Raw genomic sequence first — 20,002 nt, 5'->3', positions numbered from 1 at the left:
GTAGGGTTTTTTTATACGAAGAATTCAGGGATTGATTTTTGAAGGAGTATGTGCATGATGTTATCTAAGAAATTATTTTTAGAATACTCCTTTAATACGGTGAAATAGAGTCATGAATATCAAATCCCAGATGAAGTAATAAATCATCATTATTAATAATAAAGTTGAAATAAATGGCGGTGATAAGTGATGACGTCAAGAGATGTCCGTTACATCACTAGTACCTACGTCATTAAGTTTAATTAATAATTAATTTTGTATGGTTGTTAAAAGATTGAATGTTAAGGTCGTATGGTAGCTATTTATGATAATAGGGAGTGAAATGCTAGAGGGTAGATGGCTTAAGGAATGAAATACTTGTGGGTAAAAGGACAGGCATGTTATTTGCTTGGTGGTAAAATGCCAGGGGAGTAGTCGTCCAAGTGGGGTAAGGGCAGAATCTGTCTACTAGATACGATTAAAAAATTGGATCCAAGTCTTGAGGAAATAAATCCAAATTTTTTTATAAAGGAATACCAGTTCTGGATTAATTATACATTTTGTAGTAGGACTTGAGAGGATCAAGGTTTCTTTGGAGCTCTCTTCAGTAAACGTTTATCTAGGCCATAGAAAGCAATTGAAGTTGCTTATTGCTGTGAAGTGCCGTAATTATCAGAAGAGAGAAAATTTTCTCTTTCTTTATTTAAAAAAAAGAAGTCATTTTTCCCAGAATGGATGTGTTGCTATCCTCTCTAGAATATACGTAGGTCTCTGCATTGACCTTAATAGAAAATCGATCGCCAAGACTCAAGGATTCAAGTCCCTTCACATATTTTGCCTGGCCTCTCTAACGAAAGGGGTCGCTCAGACCCAGAGTCAAATGATTTTGCCTCTACAAAAAAATATTTCTTGCTCATTTTTGCGTACTCTAATTTGTAAATACTTTTTTGATTCGAGCCTAAATGTATCATTGCCAGCAACGAACCCTACCAACCATTACATTCCTTTACGACTTCGGCCCTCTATTGCTTACGAGCTGTACTTCTCGATAATAATGATAAAAAAGGATGGGGTGTAAAGGGTTCGGGGAGTGAAATGCTGGGGAGTAAAATGTTAGCGTAGTCGTTTGGGGGAAGTGGTGTCCTATTCCCGTGCGTAAAGAGTATTAAACCGATCCTTTGTGGCATCATTGATGGTGTTTTCCTTTTTTAATTATTCTATTATACAATAGAATAAATTATATAACTAAGTAAAAAAAGAATATGTTCGTATTATATTGCATTATAATGAAAACGGATATTTTTTTGCAAGATATGTGCAATGCCCTAAATACATGTCAGATATACATTATTTGGCTTATTTTCCTTGTACTAATGCTATTTTAAATGTAGAACAGTAATTCATCCCCCCCCCCAATTACATAGCACGTAGTTGATATTAACAATGGTCTTAACTCAGTAATATCAGATGTCTCACTCCCGCCTTCTGCTCGCGCTCTTACACAAATCCTATCTATAAGTTATAATTCGTGTTGTAAATCCTTTTAATTTTTTTAGCTAGCCGTTTTTTTGGAATTGGAAATCTTAAGAATGAATTTTCTTTTTCTAAGCAGTTGTCATTAGTTATTTAATTCCTGATTAGTGAATATTCTTTTCTAAATAGATTCCATAATATTCAAAGCCTGATGGAACATTATTGTGTGTTCATAAAAGACGGAGTCTAACCATGAGGATTTGTTGCAGAGTTATACATGTGTGCGCGTCTAAAACTGAACACTCTGAAATTTTTAAAAATAGTTAAATAATTCTGTAATTTTTCAAGTGGTCGACGAATTAATTTATTTAACATGAAAGATGAGCGCCTTAGACACATGTCTATTCAATATGCCCCCCCCCCATGTTGTTCACTACCAACTCAGGTTGGCTCAGGAATTCTTGAGTTCAGCTGATCCTTGGACTTGTATTGTACTCCCGACAGCATCCCCTTTAAACGCCCAAACACTGCGAAGTCAAGCGGTAAATAATTAAGCGAGTGAGGCGGCCAAGAATTCCGATCGAAGAAGGCTGGAGTCTCGATCTGAAGGAACTCTTGGGTAAAGTTGCTAGTGTGGCAGCTGGCACCGTCCTGCTGCCGCCACCTGTCCCTGTAAGTAGCCCTGGCCCAAGGGAACACTTTGTCCTTTAAGTATTGGCAGTACGTCTCGGAGTTAAGCCTCTCGTGGTCCTCCAAGAAGATGACATCACATTTCTGACCATCGGACGCAACAACAGCAGGACCTGTAGGTTTGGCAAATTGTCTTTCCTTACCCACATGCATACGTCATCATCCCTGGCACCGAAAGACTCCGCCAGATAAACTCCTGTATTGTTGGCCACTATCTCGCCTAGGCTGAAGGGCGTCTCATCACTGAACAAAACGACGACATCGTCTGGCTTTTTCTTAAGCTTGTTGAGAAGAATCGTCGACCTTGCAAAGGGTTTTTCCTTGTCTACAGGCTTGAGGGCTTCACGAGGGGTTCCCTTGTATACCTTAAGGCCGAGATCTTTCTTAATTAGCCGGTCCATGGTCCTTCTGGTGACGTTGAACTTCGTGGAGAGGCCGCTGACGGTGACCTTGCCTCTCTTGTCCTGGACATACTTTTTCACGGCAGCAATCATTTCGTCCGACCTTCGAGGCCTTGACTTAGATCTTGTGGTCGCCTCAGGAGTCCCATTTGCTACAGCACTGTAAACGGTGGTGCGGCTGCAGTTCAGAACCTTGGCAATTTCAGTGGGAGTTTTTCCCCACGCGGAAAGTTCCGAAATTGCAACTCAACGTTTCTCCATATTATCGGCTGTTGTTTCACTGTTGCTATTTAGATTTTGCTGGAGTTTTGTTTATAACTAGTCAAGACCCTTGCCTTGAAGTATAAACCGGTTTCAACTCAATAAAATCACGAACATGTGCATGGCGTAAAATTTAAAGGAGTGTTCAGTTTTAAAGGCGCACACCTGTACTAGTAATCCTTGTAGGACTCAGAGTAGAATTGGGGATCGACATCGGAGATATTCTTGCCAATATCCTTGTTTATTTCCTTCTCCTCCTCATCCCTTTCCATAGCCGATTGTAGCTGATCTAATTCAAAAATATTCTTCAAATTGTCAGGGTTACCATGATGAATTTTCCGTTTCTTTTTTAACATGGCCATTATACTCAAGGCTTTTTTTGATGAAAATATATTTATATCCCCCCCCCCCACTCTTTTCTTTTTTGTGTAATAAGGCTGTGTGATACAATAAAGGTGTTGTGTATTATGACTAAGTCCGTTCTCCCCCCTCTCAATCTCCTTTGTAATCTTAAGCCGTTTTAATATATATATAAATATACTCATTTACCTATGAATGTCCTGGTAGGCTAGTTACTGCCAGGTAGTATGACCATGTATATAAAACATATATACATACACTCAAGTCTCTTCCACGCCGTTCATTCTCTTTACTCTGTCGGCCGCGTCACACCAAAAGGTAACTATGTGCTCACAAACACAAAAAATATAACTGTTTTTGGACTCAGCTGTAAATGTTTTTGCTTCTTTCCACTCTACAACGTTTTAGAATTTGAATTACAATGATTTCTTGTTAAGCTCTGAACAATTCCCTATTTTTTTTGTAAATAAAAATAGGGAATTGGGGAAAGATTGGCTAACTATCAACTCATTTTAAGAAGCGTGTTTCTTATCCAGTATTGAAGGAAAGGTTGCAAAATACAATAAGTATAAAACTGTGATGAAGGGATAATATCCCTGAAGGTTCAATCCAAAACATGTTTATACTGAATATTTAAGGGGATAAGGCTTTAATAAATACGCAAATGTATCAAATGACGCACATACTTAGTTATAACAATCTACGTAGGGGGAGAGAGGTACATGCCCTTTTTATCATACGTAAAAAGCTACATTTACTAAATATACATTACAATTGTATGACATAAATGCAGAATAATTAAAAATTAATCCTTGTCTACTTGTCTTCTAGATATTGAATAAATATATTTTTAAGGGGTCAAAGTAATTTTTGAGAGGATCAATATTTCGGTAATAATACAGTCAGCTTTTCATTGTTTTTCTTATAAGGGTCATTCCACGTCAAGTGTACACACTTTTTTGCAATTTACGACATGATCTTCTCCATTTTTGATGATTTTTGGTGAGCTGGCTTTTCTATATAAAATATGAGAGTGTGTGAAATATTAGGGTTCTGTGATTCTCCTGGGCTGTTCTAGGCCCCCTCAAAGTTGGGCCTTATGCTGTGTTGTTTAGAAGGCCATAATTCCGCTCATAGTGACTCGATTTTAACACAAATTACGTCAAAAGATACACAAGAATACAAATTTTAGTATATGTTTTCAATGATATCCAAAATTCAGAGTGGGATGTTAATGGGATCACATTCAACAAGAGCATTATTTAGAGCTGATTTTATAACATATTGGTATTATTGTTCTATATTTAAACTCGTATTATATTAATATACATATTTTCTGTTGATTAATAAAATAGAATTGGATTCTTATTTAAGTATAATATAATTGAAAATTTATTTATTTTATAAAATAACAATATGATTGAGTCAATCATATTCATTTTAAACTTGAATTATATGCCAGACTCAACTTTTGACTCCTCTAATTCACTATACAAGGGAACTCTTGGTAATCCGTCTAATTCGGTAATAAATGAATGATGTTTTTGTGTACCATAAATGGTTTTTGCAAAACCAAACCTTTCTTTTCAAATAGTATTTTTTTTTCATAATCTTCTTCTGAGCAAAAATATATCTTCATATTGTTCCGTGCATATTCAAATAAATCATTCGGCTTTCTAATTTGATTTATATAAGGACGTCGGAGGCTCTCTTTCGTAGCTTCTCTTTTAATAGTGCCACCTACACCATCTGAAGGTCCCTTGCCGTAACTTGTGGCAAAGAAATACCCCTCAGCAAACAATTGAAAGTCATCTTGGTGGAACGTGAGGTTCAAGAAGGCTTTACAGTTTTTATATTGGCTCGCACACCCGTCGGAAAAGTAATATATTTTTTTGATATGACTCAATGATCTACAAGTCGTTTCAGGTATAAATGTACGGCTACAATATCGTGATAGTTGTATCGGATATCATAGTGCAAGAGTGGTGACATAGCTTACCATTATTCTTATAAAAGTAAACCCAAGGGTTTATTGTTGCCTGTGCTTTATTTCAATGAAATGCTTGAGCCGCATCATGGACAATATAACTGTATTTTTCTCAAAAGTCACCAATTACCACAACTTCTTCCTCCATAATTTCTTCTTTATTCTTTGTTAAGAAACTGCTTTGGGCCTTTACAATAAAGTCGTGTTTTGCTAGCTTGACTGCTTTTTCAAAGAAACGCTCAACAAAATCTTGTATTGGAAGTACTGTAAAAGTTAATTCACATCTATCAGTGGATACCCACTGTTGAAATTGTACCTCGTCGATATTTTTGTTTTCAAATTTGTTGAGTAATATATTTTCATGATCATCAGTACTTTTACAGGAATCACAAGTACAAAAGTAGTACGAAGGTAATGCAGGTTTGCATACAATAGATGCAATAACATGACAGTACCTTTGATAAGTTGTTATTTCGGGCATTCTCGATCCTAGGATCATAAGTTTAATGTTTTGATGAAAAGTGCAAACACATACAGAGTGTGTACCACTAGTACCAGCAAGAACACATTCTGCAGGTCGAAGGGAAGCGAATTTTGACAATCCAATGCTCAAATTTGGGCTTGTATCTTTAAATTTCTAATAAAGTTCTCTTAAATTGTTCAGAATTAATCGCTTTTGTATGTATTTCTTGCAGTAGGCTCTCGTATTACAACATAATCTTTTTTACCAGGTAACACTCTACTTGAATCATCAGAACGATAGAATTCGAACACTTTGTTTATTAAATCAGGTACCAGTGGCTTGCCCTCCTTTGGATTAGGAGATAACAACATGCCTCTTTCATCGAGTAATTTCTTTGCCTGAACTGCCATTCGTAGTGAGGAATTGAAATTCTGCATCATTAATCTGATGCTCATAGTCTTGGCGAAAATTGCTAAAATATGAATTTTCTCTTTTTAAACTTTATAGTTTTCTTTTAGGTCTTTAATCACTTCAGGCATGCAGAATTCATCACATAATGGAACATTCGATCTATTTTCTTCAGGAGAACCAATGACTAAGTCCAATTTTCTTTTTACGGATTCCTGTACTTTTATTCGCTTTTATAATACATAGATTTTTGATTTATCAGCTTTTCATTGGTCAAATGGACTTTCCCCTAAAAGAGTCAGTGACTGATTTAAAGTATCCATTTCAATATTTTAAGTAAATATGTTATCAATTTCTATTGCTATTGGAGAAACACTGATTTCTGTTGTTTCTGTTGGCGATATAGGAGAATCTGTTTTATGGAGGGTTTTCCTGGATCCAGTGCAAAGTCAATCACATGTCTTTAATAACGAAGGAAACTGCACTAAAAGGGGCTTTGAAACATTCCAAAGATCTATTCCGTAATATTTATTTTTGTGTCTTTTTATAGGATCTACACAATACTTACGAAAATCCTTTTTATTTGCAGATGCCATTTTATCAGCTGGTTATATCAATTTTAGAATGTGTCTGAATTAATAGTTTTCTTCAAAATGCACGCATCAATTAAAGTACAATAATACATTTGAATGTTTCAATTAATTAATGCGCAATAAAACTATGTGGGGATTTAAAGTACTTTGGGTAGGTAATTTCTTTGTTATGAATACTAACTTATTGACTTAATCAATATCATAGTGTTATTTGTATTGATATTTTACATATAATACGAATTTAAATATAGAACAATCATACCAATATGCTATAAAAGCGGCTCTATATACTCTAAATAATGTTCGTGTTGGAAGTGATCCTATTAAGATCCCACTCTGAATTTTGGATATGTTTGAAAACATATATTGATCCATATTCTACGAAAATTAATACAAAATCGGGTTTGCTACTTGGCAGGGACGTCATTTTGAAGGCCGCACCAGAGGCCCAAACTTTTATTTTTGATTAAAATAAGATTATGATTGAAAATAAGTTAAATTTTGTGTTCTTGTGTATCTTTTGACGTAATTTGTGTTAAAATCGAGCCACTATGAGCGGAATGATGGCCTTCTAAACAACACAGATCAAACGCATCAAGCCCAACTTTGAGCGGGCCCAGGTGAGTCACAGAACCCTAATATTTCACACACTCTCTTATATCATATAGAAAAGCCAGCTTACCAAAATTCATCAAAATCTTTGATGGTCATACCGTGAGGGTGTGTACACTTGACGTGGAATGACCCATAAATGATATCATTTAATTATTGATTATTTTACCATGAGTTGATATAGTTTTATTAACATTCAAAAATAACAGATTCAGGATTTTTTTTTAAAATAAATATTATAAGATGAGTTAATGAAAAAACTATCCTTTAAAATTTGAAAAGGAAAAACAGTTAATACAGTTTTTTACGTGTGGTCTTTCTTCTTTTTTTAAGCGGTCGTCGTGGTGTCAACTTCTTCCTTTAAAGGAAGCATTCTCACCTATCTTTGATATAAATTGTTTTAAAAATGAAGAATACAATGAATATGTGTCTTTTACGAGCAGACAGATGGACATATAGCAGAAATGCAAGTTATGGGAATCTTTTCTCTTTTTGAACCATTAGAATCAAACGTTAGTAGAAAAACTATAAATATGTTATTTTGCATATTTATTTTGCTAAATGTATTGTATTATAAGGTTTGTTGTAAAACGAAGTTCTTAGATGATTTTCAGATCAAAATACTTCTTTTTTTTTTAAATTGTAAATTTTCAAATATTTTTCTTGACCATTTAAAATTTATAGAAGAATTTCGTCTAAAATAAAAAAATTACGACCCTCGCAGCTCAACATTTCTCAAATTTAAAAAAATTAACTCCACCTTAATATATATGTATATATAATTACAATATTTTCCCTGTAGTAATTATATTTCAAATATAGAAGGTTCTACTCTTTATAGGAGTAATTCATTTTCTCCCCCACAATCATATAAGAGACAGCTGATATCAACAAGGGTAATAAGTCAGTAATAGTATACATTTTGCTCTCGCCTTCTCCTTGAGCTCTTTTTTTTATTACAAACTACTCAACTCTAATTATAACTAGTATTGTGTCAGCCCTTACTTATTTGGTCCAGCCCAATCTAGTCTTAGGACCAGTCTTTCAAACTATGAATACTAAAACTGATTAAAAAAAGAAGAAGTAAAGTTAAGCTTAAGGACCGAACTTTATAAGTTTTTAGGACTGATATGCAGGACTGAGCTGGACCGGTCCGAGATTGAACTGGACTGAACTCCAGTCTTCAGTAAGGACCGAAACAACACTAATTATAACGCTCAGTACAAAGAGGTCCGTTGCAATCAGTCTTGCAAGTTTCATGGTATTGTTTAGTACTCTTAAAAGAAAGCATGTTTGACATTTGTTAGCCAGGGGACTACCCTGAAGACCATAGGTGGAATTTGAAATCTATATTAGGGAGGCCAAAAGTTTGAAGTGTATTCTATGTGAAGGGGAATTCGTATATATTTTCATATATATTATGACAATTAGGAGGGCTCCCCCCCCCCACTTCTCCCGAAAACACCGCCTATACTGTAAATATACAAATATTTGCGCGTAATATGCAGTACACTAAGAGTATATTTATTTATGAACTTGCGACAAATACTCATAGCGTGAGGCAAGCTAGAGCAATAACGTTGAAAGAGATACATCTAATATACAGTACTTTATTTAATAAAAATCATTTATTTCTCGATATTTTACAGATTTTCAAATCAAAACCCGTTTTTTTTTGCACGATTGAAGGTTATTTTCGTCTTTAGATGAAAAAAGTGCAAAACAATATCCTACAATAACAAATTCCAAACTTTTGTCATTTCAGTACATTGTAACTTGTTTTTTGTTTTTTTTTGCAAAAATAGTATTTTATTCACAATGATTTATATATTTATTATGAATTTGTGTAAATTCTTTACTTAAATATAAAAATGAGGTCAAATGCTATTGACTTCGTACATTATTCCATTTCTCTATAGAAAATCAAACTTTTATTAATAGAGTAAATATTTCCCAGGATTCTTCCGGGATCCCAGGATAATACTCCCTTTAATTTTCCCTAAATCCCGTAATAAATAATCGTCTATAAAGAAAATTCCTAATGGGTATGTTGTGTTATATTTTAGGGTGTCTAAGTCGAACCAAGTACGAGTAATTGAGCACAAAGCTATAAGTGTTATAATTGTCCCTACTATCTCTGTTATAATGTGTATAAAACATGTCCTAGAAAGTAGGAGCGACCTTTTTTAGTTGGTAATGCAAACAGGCTTTTTTAATTTCTGAAGCTGTTATCATTATAATTTAATTCTTGAGAAGGCAACATGTAAGTATAAAGTAATAACTAATGCATGTTCTCTTGAAAGACGGAGAATAACAGTGAGGGTTTCCTCCAGAGTTATAAGTAAATGTCCTTATTAGACTGGGAGTAGATTTGAGGATGGACATCTCAGTAATTCTAGCCTATATGCCCTTCCGGAGTGAGATTTGTGTTTATTTCCTTCCTTCCAGAGATGCTTGCAGCTGATCTAATACAACGTCATGACAGTTAAGCTGCTCTCCTTCCATGTCTGGATTACCATATTGATTATCGGTTTAGTAAATAATTTCCGTTAATAGTTTGTAACTATTCTTAATTTAAACCTAAATAAAGTCTAAATTTGGCTTATTAAATTGATGACGTCACAGGTGTATATATCTATAATAACTTCATTTATCAAAGATTGTTTGATGTTACGGACCGATACATCCCTAATTATGAGTGCTAAGTTGAGTTACCACTAGTGTTATGTTGTAAATTATTTATTCGGTCTGGTCTAGTCTTAGGACAAGTCCTATTGGCCCTTAGAACTATCAATCCTTGAGACCGGTCCTTAATTGTTGGTTCTTTGAATTTTTCCTAAGAATATCGAAGTAATTTTATACTTTTCGGTTTGTTTCAATGCTTTATAAGAAGTGTTACAATCATTTGATTTAAGCCAAGTATGCCCCATTCTGTTGGATAACTTGTTGTCAACGAGAGGAAGAAGGGATTTGTCAAAAAAGCCAAACTGGACGCAGAGGAGTTAAATAAAACAGTCAAGGTCAACTCTCTCAAGTCCATGAGGGTCCATACAAGAGATCCCAGGGTTGTATACCAGACTGTCCAGACAACTATAAAAAAGTGGGTGGAAAGAATCTTGTAAGGGTGGAGATGCCACTTTTGACATCAGCAATGAAAGAAACCTATGCCCTCCTTTGTAAGACTATTTTGAACTCTTTTTTACACTATTAGCATCCCTAGAGCCCTGATGCCTACACCCTCAACGACACTTTTTGGGTGCATATCGAAAGAAAGGTCTGCAGTGTCAGTCATAAAAAAAATGAGCCCCTCAGGGGCAATGCCAGCCAACATTGAGACGCAATGACAGAGGACTAAATCTGAAGCGAGTGCCAGCCCTTCCGCTCTGCCTGGAAGCCATCATTGCCACTAAGGACGGATACACTAATAATTAATTTTTTTTTATTAATTTTGTTGAAATTCTATTATTAATTAGTAAATCATGTCTTGTTGAATTTTAAAATTCAAATTGTTGAGATTTGAATGGACCCCTTGGTAGTATACGTCGATATCAGGTCGAAAAATAACAAATAAAATCTCCAAAATCAGTTAGAAGGAGTTAGCACCAATAATTTAGTGAGAACTGTTCACAACAACTTGAGAATTTAACTGATCCATTTTTAGAACCCGAATAAGGATCTATTTTTTTTTTTAGAAAAGGCATTTATACTACTATCTCTGTTCTCAGAGACAGTGGCACTGGAACCAGAGGGGCCAATGGACTATTGCCCCCCCCCCCAACACTTTTGCAGAATTTTGATATTGATTGAAATAAAAAAATTGTGTTTTGTTTATAAAAAATTAGGATGAAATTTTATGACATTTTTTTCTAATTATCACATTATTTGTTTATTTTACTTTTTTAAAGATCTTAATATATTCAGAAAATAAATACCAAACATACATAACATTTCATGAAATAATAAAAAAATATAAGTAACACGAAAATGTGTAACATTTCAGTTTGAAATTATCCCCCTCAATTATAGCATTTCTATTCCTTTAAAACATATAACGTTCGAAAAATGATTTTTACAGATGTTTGCTAAAAGTACGTAGATATAATTTTTTCATAGACCTTGAGTTAAGTCCTTTGTATTCATGTGGCTCATTGTGAGATTCAATATCTCACAATTTTCCTTTCAAAATATTAAGGAAAAAAGGCCTTCATTGTTATCAAACTTGGCTGTTTATGTCCCCAAAATAGACGAGATCAAAATTGTAACGTCACATGAAAACGCTCTATGCTCTATGTTGAGTCAGACATTATTGATTCGGTTCAATCCAGTCTTCGGACCGTCAGTACTAGAACTGATTAAAGAAAGATGAAATAATGTTGAATTACGTCATCAAGTACAGAACTTTATAATTTTTAGGACTGAACTGGACCGAGAGTGAATTGGACGGCAATGCAGTCTTCAGTCCTAAATTAGGACTGCATGGCTACGGCATTAATAAAATGTAACAGAGCAATATTATAATCAATAAAGTATCGAATGAAATAATATATAGGATTTTAATATTATGAAATATATATACTTATTAGGGCTGCTACGGTACAGGGTTTGTAACGTAGTTCAGTACGTTTTTGCCAATGGTGCCATACTTATAGGCTATAATATATAGTATAAGGCAGCAAAATATGGACTCGATAGATGGATTTAGAAATGCATCAATATTTTTTATATATTCAATAATAGACAAAAAAAAATCATATTAACAAAATATGTAGACAAGGTTTTTACAAAACATTTTTCACTCAATATGGCCTCCTTCATTATCCATCACAGCCGTTACACGTCATCTGAAGGCCATGCAGGAGTTGATGTCAAACTCATCTGACAAATTGTCCCATGCAGCCACTATGGATGACTTCAGTGAGTCCAATTTCGGCGTGAGGTCCTGTTGGTTTTCCTCTTCAAAGTGCCCCATATAAAAAAAATTCCAGTGGGATCAAATCTTGTGAGGGAGGTGGGCATATCTCTTTGCACCAGAATAGAGCGATGTTATCTCCTCAGAACTTTTGGCACTTGGCCAACGTGTGAGAGGGGGTACCGTCTTGAGTCCACACGTAGTTAGTCTCTGGGTAGTGGTCTTCAGCCATAGCAAGATAGTGTAGCTAAGCACCTTATAGAAGAGCTCCTGGCCGATTTTCTGTCCAGCCTTAAAAAAGAACAGAGGTATCTTCTTTCCATCAGAGGCCACAACGTTAAGAAACATTGTTTTTACCAGATATTTGGCGTGGTAAACCCCTTGGACCTTTTTTTTGTATCCTTAAGCCAGCGGTCGTTCCGGCGGTTGTGGAATTGATCAACTGTTAAATCTTCTTGTCCGATAAATTTTTTACAATTGCCCCACTTGCCTTGATCCATGTAAGGATTTTCTTGCACCTCTTGACTTTCATGCCCTATGTCAGAAGGTCCTTTTAAAAAGAAACTAATCCCAAGTTGTGCTTTTAGAAGTCGTTGGGGAGGGTATTCATGGACTTAGTGGGATCCACCTTTATATTCTTCCCCATACTTAACAAGAACTTCGTATTCGCCTTTAAATTATGGCCCGACTTCCTAATATCCTGGAGAGATCTTCTCCATTTTTTTTTTCATCTCGCTCAACTTATAAACTAGGCTTCTAGAACACTTAACAATGTCCGTAATCTTTTTCACATCAACTCCGGCATCTAGGAGATCATTTTTGTTTGTTGTTCGCTCATGATGATGAAATGAATAAATGATTAATATATCTTGAATATGGAAAAAGGGACGGCCGAAACAAAATATCAAAAAATGATCACTTAACCTTTTCATAGTAATGAGAAAATAAACATTAATTAACAGTCCACGTTTTGCTGCCCTAACCTGTACATATATAATCACATAATAAATATTTTGATATTATAAAATTTTCGTTTTTTTTTAATTACTATTATCCTTCTTGATTTGGCTTATATATTATACATAAGATATATATTTAAATAAACCGGAGCAATTGCGTTGGTTATTATATTTTACAAAGTCGAACACATATTTTGCGTCATAAATATATATTGCGCCTTAAATATTTAGGAAACCACTAGTAAAAAATATTTCGGTTCTTTGTTCTTTATTACTTAGTTGTAATCTACATTTTTTTAAAGGTTTCATTTAAGTATCATCGACCAACAAGTAGTTATGGATTACGAATTTGATATGGATTTATATATATACCTCCCTTTGGTACTTACAAGTATGCGGTTTGGGACCACATATGATCTTCTTATAAAGATGGCTAAACAACAGGAAGGGGGGGGAGCTATGGACAAAAATATTGTTCGACACGAATCCTTTATGCCAGTGGAAGTAAATCAACTCATTTAGGAAGACATTCTCCAAACACTTTTGTGTGGAAAAAGAGAGGTGAAAAGAACACAAGGCAATTGTCAATATCTGTCGCATTTAAACAACATCATGCTGATAATTCTCAAGGGCACAAAGAATATCAGCACAGATAGGGGATTTTATTTCTAAAGGAATGCAACCCTTTTCAGTGGTTGAAGAAGGATTTAGGGAATTAATTAAAAAACTAGAGCCATGATATAAAATATCGTCTTGAAGTAGTAACGTGATTCCTAAACTTTACGACAAAACCAAAGAAGCTCTTGCGGAAAAATTGTCCACTTCGAAATATATATCCTTGACAAGGGATAGATGGACCTCTAGAGCAAATGAGAGGCATTTAATTGTCACTGTACATTATATTACTTAAATTTGGCAGCTAAAGTGCCAAATTTTGCTCACAAGACATCTACATGAAAGTCATTCCATTGAAAATCTTTCTTCGGTTTTTAAAGAAGTCATAGAAAATTAGAAAATAGAGATACTAAATCTCACTATATCAGCGACAATGGATAATGCCAAAAATATGGCTAGCTTAGACACACAGATAAGCTGCATTGCGCATACAATAAATAGATAATAGTATTATAGGTATAACCTGAGTATATTTTATATGAACCTTTGTTTTTTTAGAGAAGTTATGTATATTTAAGAATAATTTATTTTTATAGAAAATAAATTATGTGTTCCACACATAGAAATGTCAGTTTTGTTAAAAAACACTTCTAAACTAGACATGAAGTGAAATATTGCAAAATGTGTGTTATAAAATATATTTTACTTAAATATCACCCGTAATATTTGTTTTCAATGACTAATGGTCGTATGAGACGTTGACACAAGGTTTGCCTATGTATATGCTGTATTTAAGGTACAGCAAATCAATGTTCATATTCATTTCAGACCCTACCTACCTAGAGCCTATCCAATACCGAATTATATATATTGAATAATAGTAGATTTCTACATTTACCTAAATATTTCCTGTAGTATAATATTACGAGAGTGATGCCTCAAGTTATACGACGAAGCAAAAAATAAAAGAAGTAACTTTCACTTCTTAGTAATCATTCTATATATTGTCTATATATATAAAAGGTTCCCATTTTCCGGGATACCGGAAAACACATTTTAAAATCCCCGGATTCCCGGAAAGATATACTCTCAAAGTTAACAATAAATAATGTGAAATTTAAGTTTTTCTTACCCATAGAGATAAGATTTGTGTAAGAGTGCAAGTCTAAGGCGGGAAGGAGATATTACTGAATTAATGCCTTGTTAATATCCGAATGGATTTGTTAATATGGTCTCGGTCATTCTTAGAAACTTACATCGAGCATTGATATTCCCGGTGCTCACTCTAAGTTTCGGATTCAGGGTGGAGCATGGCAAGGAGATGTGTTATCGCCATCCCTCTTTTTAATAGCAATGAATGGATTAAACGAGGTTATTAACTCCAACTTCAGCCTTGAAGGTCTGAAAATAAATGAAAAGTCAATGAAGAGTTTATTAAACGCGGATGGTCTTACTTTATTTCTAACGGGAAAACAAGAAAAGCTGGCAAATTCCATCTCCCACGCCATCAAAGCCATTCAGGATTAAAAAAAAGAAAGAATTCGAATCTCTATATCAGGTCCTATCCAACTGTGACGACTAACTTAAGATATCTTATATGAGAGGACTATATCCCCAGCAGAAGATATGGCACCCACTGGGGATATAGTCATCTCTCATGGCGTCCCAGTGCTGGCTGACAGTGGCTTTAAAGGCCTCTGTGTTTGGATGACAGACACTGCAGGCCTTCCCCTCAACATGCACCCAAAAGTTGTATTCGAGGGAGTTGGCATCAGGGATGTAGGAGAGCCTAAATTGTGAAAAAAGAGTATTGCAAGGGAAAAGATGGGTTTATTTTATTATTGGTGTCAAAAGTGGCCTCAACTGTATTGGGTGTTCCTTATATAAACTGTATTGTAATAAAAAAAAGTGCAAAATGTTGATGGGGAAAGTTTGGAATAAATAAAAATTTAAAACAGTTATTGAAAAAATTCATATGTAAAAACATTAAGAAATAGTTGAATCACTGTTATTTCGATCCTGATGTTTTTTATTTAAAAATAATCTAATATGTTCAATGATTAAAAACATTGTATAACAAATTGAGATAAAAGTAATGGGCAAAAAACCGAAATCTCCGAATCGAATCATATTGAACACTTGACATACACAAGGAAATCTGAATATTTAATAATCATTAACTACTTTCCATCCTTCTTTCATTATAAATGACTTACACAGGAGGGGGGCAATGTAATGTAAGTTAAATGAAATTCAATTTTAGCCCTTATATATATATAGAGTCCTTATATATCTTAGTGAATTATATATTAAAAATATAAATATATAAAAAATATTTTGGTGAGTTTCTCTCAGTTCTAGGAATTAAAGTTTTTAGCTGCAGTGCCGATGCTGAGAGAAGAAATGAGTTACAAATTTTATCTACTATACAAAAAGATGTCAGATTCTTCAGTAATACCCCACTCACCAGATATAAAAACTGAAGGCCTGGGAAATCAATATCCTCCCAAAAACGTTCCATCTGTTGAGATAAGTACCTTTTTCAAAGATGATATGTGAGAGCATATATAAATTAAGGGAAGATTTAGTATAGTGACATCAAAGAGCATACGTTTCAAGGTCGAGGGTTGATTCCTCAACAACTCGCTCGGGTCTTGGTTCTACTCACATAGAAGATATGTGGAATTCGCTGTATATCTCGTGGTTAAAACGACTTAGAAGTTCTGGTGAATTTGAGCAATTCAAATCAAACAAGAATTCTTACAAGGGATTAATTTTTAATTTGCTGAACAGATCTGTATGGTTCCATCTGAAATGTTTGGAGTGGTGAAAAGATTGGGCCATCATTGGAGGAAGATGTGCTCTTTATGGAGCTCTACCATTGGGAATGAGTCACTGAATTATAATCATCGACTGAACAGTAGGAGTGAGCTCCTTAGTAGTGCAGGAATTACTTCTGCAGGTCATTATATATCAGACGGGAGCCCCGTGTTGAATAACTTCTTTACATCTCAAAGAACATAGTGGATGTTCTCTGGACCAAGGTTAATAGAAATACATTTATATTAATCTTGATGATAAAACAAGCTTCGAGTGTTAGTCTTGCTCTTGAAGAGAAGAATCCTTCCTCTATTGCAAGGCGAATGTTTGAACGACTTATTATTAGCGTTGGCATGGAACATGCGGATCCAAACGTCATTTTGAAGAATCCATTCACTAATCACTAAGATCCTAAAGAGAGAAGTTGTTATTTTTGCCAAAGAGAGAGGTTGTTATTTTTGCCATAAGGAGTTGGAGACCTCGTTCCATTGATTCTACGAATGTGAAAAAATTACCCTGTTCCTTAGAATGTTGGAAGAAGAGATCTGAATGAACTTTGAGCCAAGACTATCCAAAGTACAATGCATAATGTACGCAGTGAAGCATAAGAGCTCCCTTCGTGACTCCATGATAACATATCCCAGGCAGTTATCATCCCCAACTCCCTCTCCATCGATGTCAATTAAATACTAATACAAAATATTTGTAATATTTACAAATAATTATTAGACAGAACTCGCTCAAAATCCACCTTTCTAGATATGATTTATTCATCAGATCACTGGATTTGCCGGTTTTACTTTTTTCTTTTTATACTAGTGTCGTCTAACTACTTTTAATTGTTTGATATTTCTCTGTGAGTTATTAACCCTATTAAATTATAATTAATTCTTCTAGACAGGGCTTCGGAGTGGCTACTTAAAATCCCCGACTCCAACTGCAGTATTTTGAATGTCGACGACTCCGACTACAATGCACAATTTTTTAACAATATATTTTATAACCTATATTATTACTATTGAGTCTAGAAACTATAATTATAGATTAATTTATAGCTATAGGTTGTTATTACTAATAATTTAACTCCGCCAGGTAAAAAAAAAATATATATATATTTGGAATATAAAATATTTAAGAAGATGAACAACAATCAAAAAATGAAATGGATCTCCATCTACCGATTGCTAATGCATTAATAAACTTCTGAACATAATTGATGTACTCGTAACCGAGGAACATCAATACAAACAACCTCTCATTGCAAAATTACTCTGATGACATTGACTAATCACAAGACTAAGTAATGAACTAGCATGACTAGTGGCTATGCTCTACCCTACATAACAATTTAGTATTTAGATATGTTCTGAAATTGTGATTGTATAGACTTTACCAATACTCAATGAAAGCCTTAGACTATAAATAAGTTTTGTTTCTATAGATTATAATAATTTTTGTAGCCGGAGTCGGAACAAATTTCCGGACTCCAACTCCGGCTACCTGTTTGTAGATATGATGAAATTTAAGATATTTTCAGGCTTGTGAACAAAATGCAAAATTGAACAGCGTTCCAAGGAACATGCGTTAAATGAACAGAATATATTTTTTTTTTTTGAACGTTGTATGCTAAAAATGAGATTTTAGCGTTCCGTTCCAATAGGTCATAGCAAGGTTAATAGAAATACGAGTTACACACAAAGTTGATAATATTGTAGAGAAAAACGGTTGAAAAGAGAAGGGGGGGGGGAGACATATGGTATCATTGTTTAAAATACTGATGTGATTATCAGCTGCCTCCTTTATTATGATTTTTGAGGATATAACGAAAGTATTTATTAGCAAAATGTTTAATGAAGATATACTACGTATAATTGACTTAGACGTTTTTTATCCGTTACAGTAGATTTTATAACGTCACACTCAATGAAATTGTAATTCATTAATAACCATATTCTCAGAATAATAGCTAATGAAACGACAAAGTAGAGTATTTCGAAATATAGTTAGAGTTCCAAATGGAAAAAGAAGGCTTAAATTTAATATAATCTACATACTAAAAAATAAAACATCATACATTTATTTAAATATACAAAATTAAACAATTGTAATCAAATAATTAATAATAACAATAAATTATAAATACAGAATATTGAAATAAAAGATTGATCCAAATAATATTTTCATGTTCTGAAATCGGAATCCAGTTAAATATGTCATAACTTTAGGTTGCAAAACACAAGCGAGACGTAGAGTTTAATCAAAAAGATAATCACCCCTCTTCTTCATGTGGAAGTTGCTATATACAATTGTGCAGAGGATAGATATATCTCTACCGATGAGATTTAACAAATTATTAATAATAAAGTAAATGTCAAAATCATAAAATTAGACAATAAATATACTAATAAAAAAAATGTTAGATTTAGAGCAAAAGCTAATTATGTAGTAATGTCCGGCGATATTACTCCTTATATAGAGCATCAAAAAAGATTTCCCCCCGTTATTTATGCTTATATAACAACATACTATTATCATGAAGGATATACACAATTTCTAATTATAATGCTACACCCAATGCAACTACCCCCGTTGTTGTGACCATTTAAGCAGTTGTTTTTGCCTTTTATGAGTTTTCTGAACACCATTTCTTGGAGCCTATCAACCATAGCTAAGCCTTAAGTGATAAAAAAGTAATATTTATTAACTATGTAATATTGGAAAACCTAATGATCATACCCAAGTCTTTAAGTGAAGAAACTACTTTCAGACAAACTAGTTGCGAGCCATCCAAAGCTACTACTCCCGTTGTTGTGACCATTTAATCAGTTGTTTTTACTATTTAATGAGTTGTGTATCATGATTCTTGATATGTTTAGCTAAAATAGAATCATATTTTATGGTTAGATTTAAAAAAAATTGAATACTTACTGTTAGATAGTACAAAATTCAGAGTTTCATTTCGAAATTAGTAAATATTTTATACTTTTTACTGATAACTTGATCGTCATTTGGTGTGGATGACTCAAAACATTTTTATATGTATTTCTATAAATGACATCAGTACCAACATCCTCAATTAATTTAATGATGGTTCCTCGGGAAGGGATAGGTTTACCTGTGTATTTCTCCATAAATTTTTTGAACGTAGATGATTAACAATGGAGAAGGGTATATAAATATATGCAATAAGCATCTTTGTTCATCATTAACTTGATTTTTTTAGATGAATATCCATGCTCTTGATATGAGATGAGGATAATGAGTGGCGTGCAATTCTAGACAGAGGACGAAAGGCACAATTATATCGACAAATCCGACAAACCATTTGTCTCTCATCCGGTAAGTATTTTCCAAATTCCTGGGCCTCCATTTTCATAAATCCAGACAGAAGGCTACGTTATTTTAGGCATTTTATTCAGTTCTCTATCGACTATGCCTATTTATTTATTTCTCCTCGCACGCTTTTCTATTC

At 33.9% G+C, this 20,002-nt stretch overlaps 1 long non-coding RNA gene across 3 annotated transcripts in view; it reads right to left on the bottom strand.

Annotated features, from left to right (window-relative positions):
• Positions 1-17,263, bottom strand: part of LOC121123019 (uncharacterized) — a 44,569-nt gene extending 27,306 nt beyond the window's left edge. For 2 of the 3 annotated variants that reach the window (XR_005865891.2, XR_005865889.2), the window contains exons 1-4: positions 17,046-17,263; positions 16,178-16,941; positions 15,165-15,499; positions 14,843-15,111 (exon numbers count right to left, since the gene is read on the bottom strand). This is a non-coding gene — a long non-coding RNA (uncharacterized lncRNA). The remainder of the gene's footprint in view (positions 1-14,842; positions 15,112-15,164; positions 15,500-16,177; positions 16,942-17,045) is intronic. The other variant, XR_005865890.2, reaches the window with a different exon arrangement.
• Positions 17,264-20,002: the final 2,739 nt, after the last annotated feature.

This window comes from Lepeophtheirus salmonis, chromosome 8, assembly GCF_016086655.4.
Source record: "Lepeophtheirus salmonis chromosome 8, UVic_Lsal_1.4, whole genome shotgun sequence".
In the NCBI taxonomy this organism is placed as follows: domain Eukaryota; kingdom Metazoa; phylum Arthropoda; class Copepoda; order Siphonostomatoida; family Caligidae; genus Lepeophtheirus; species Lepeophtheirus salmonis.
This window is presented reverse-complemented; position numbering and strand designations above follow the sequence as displayed.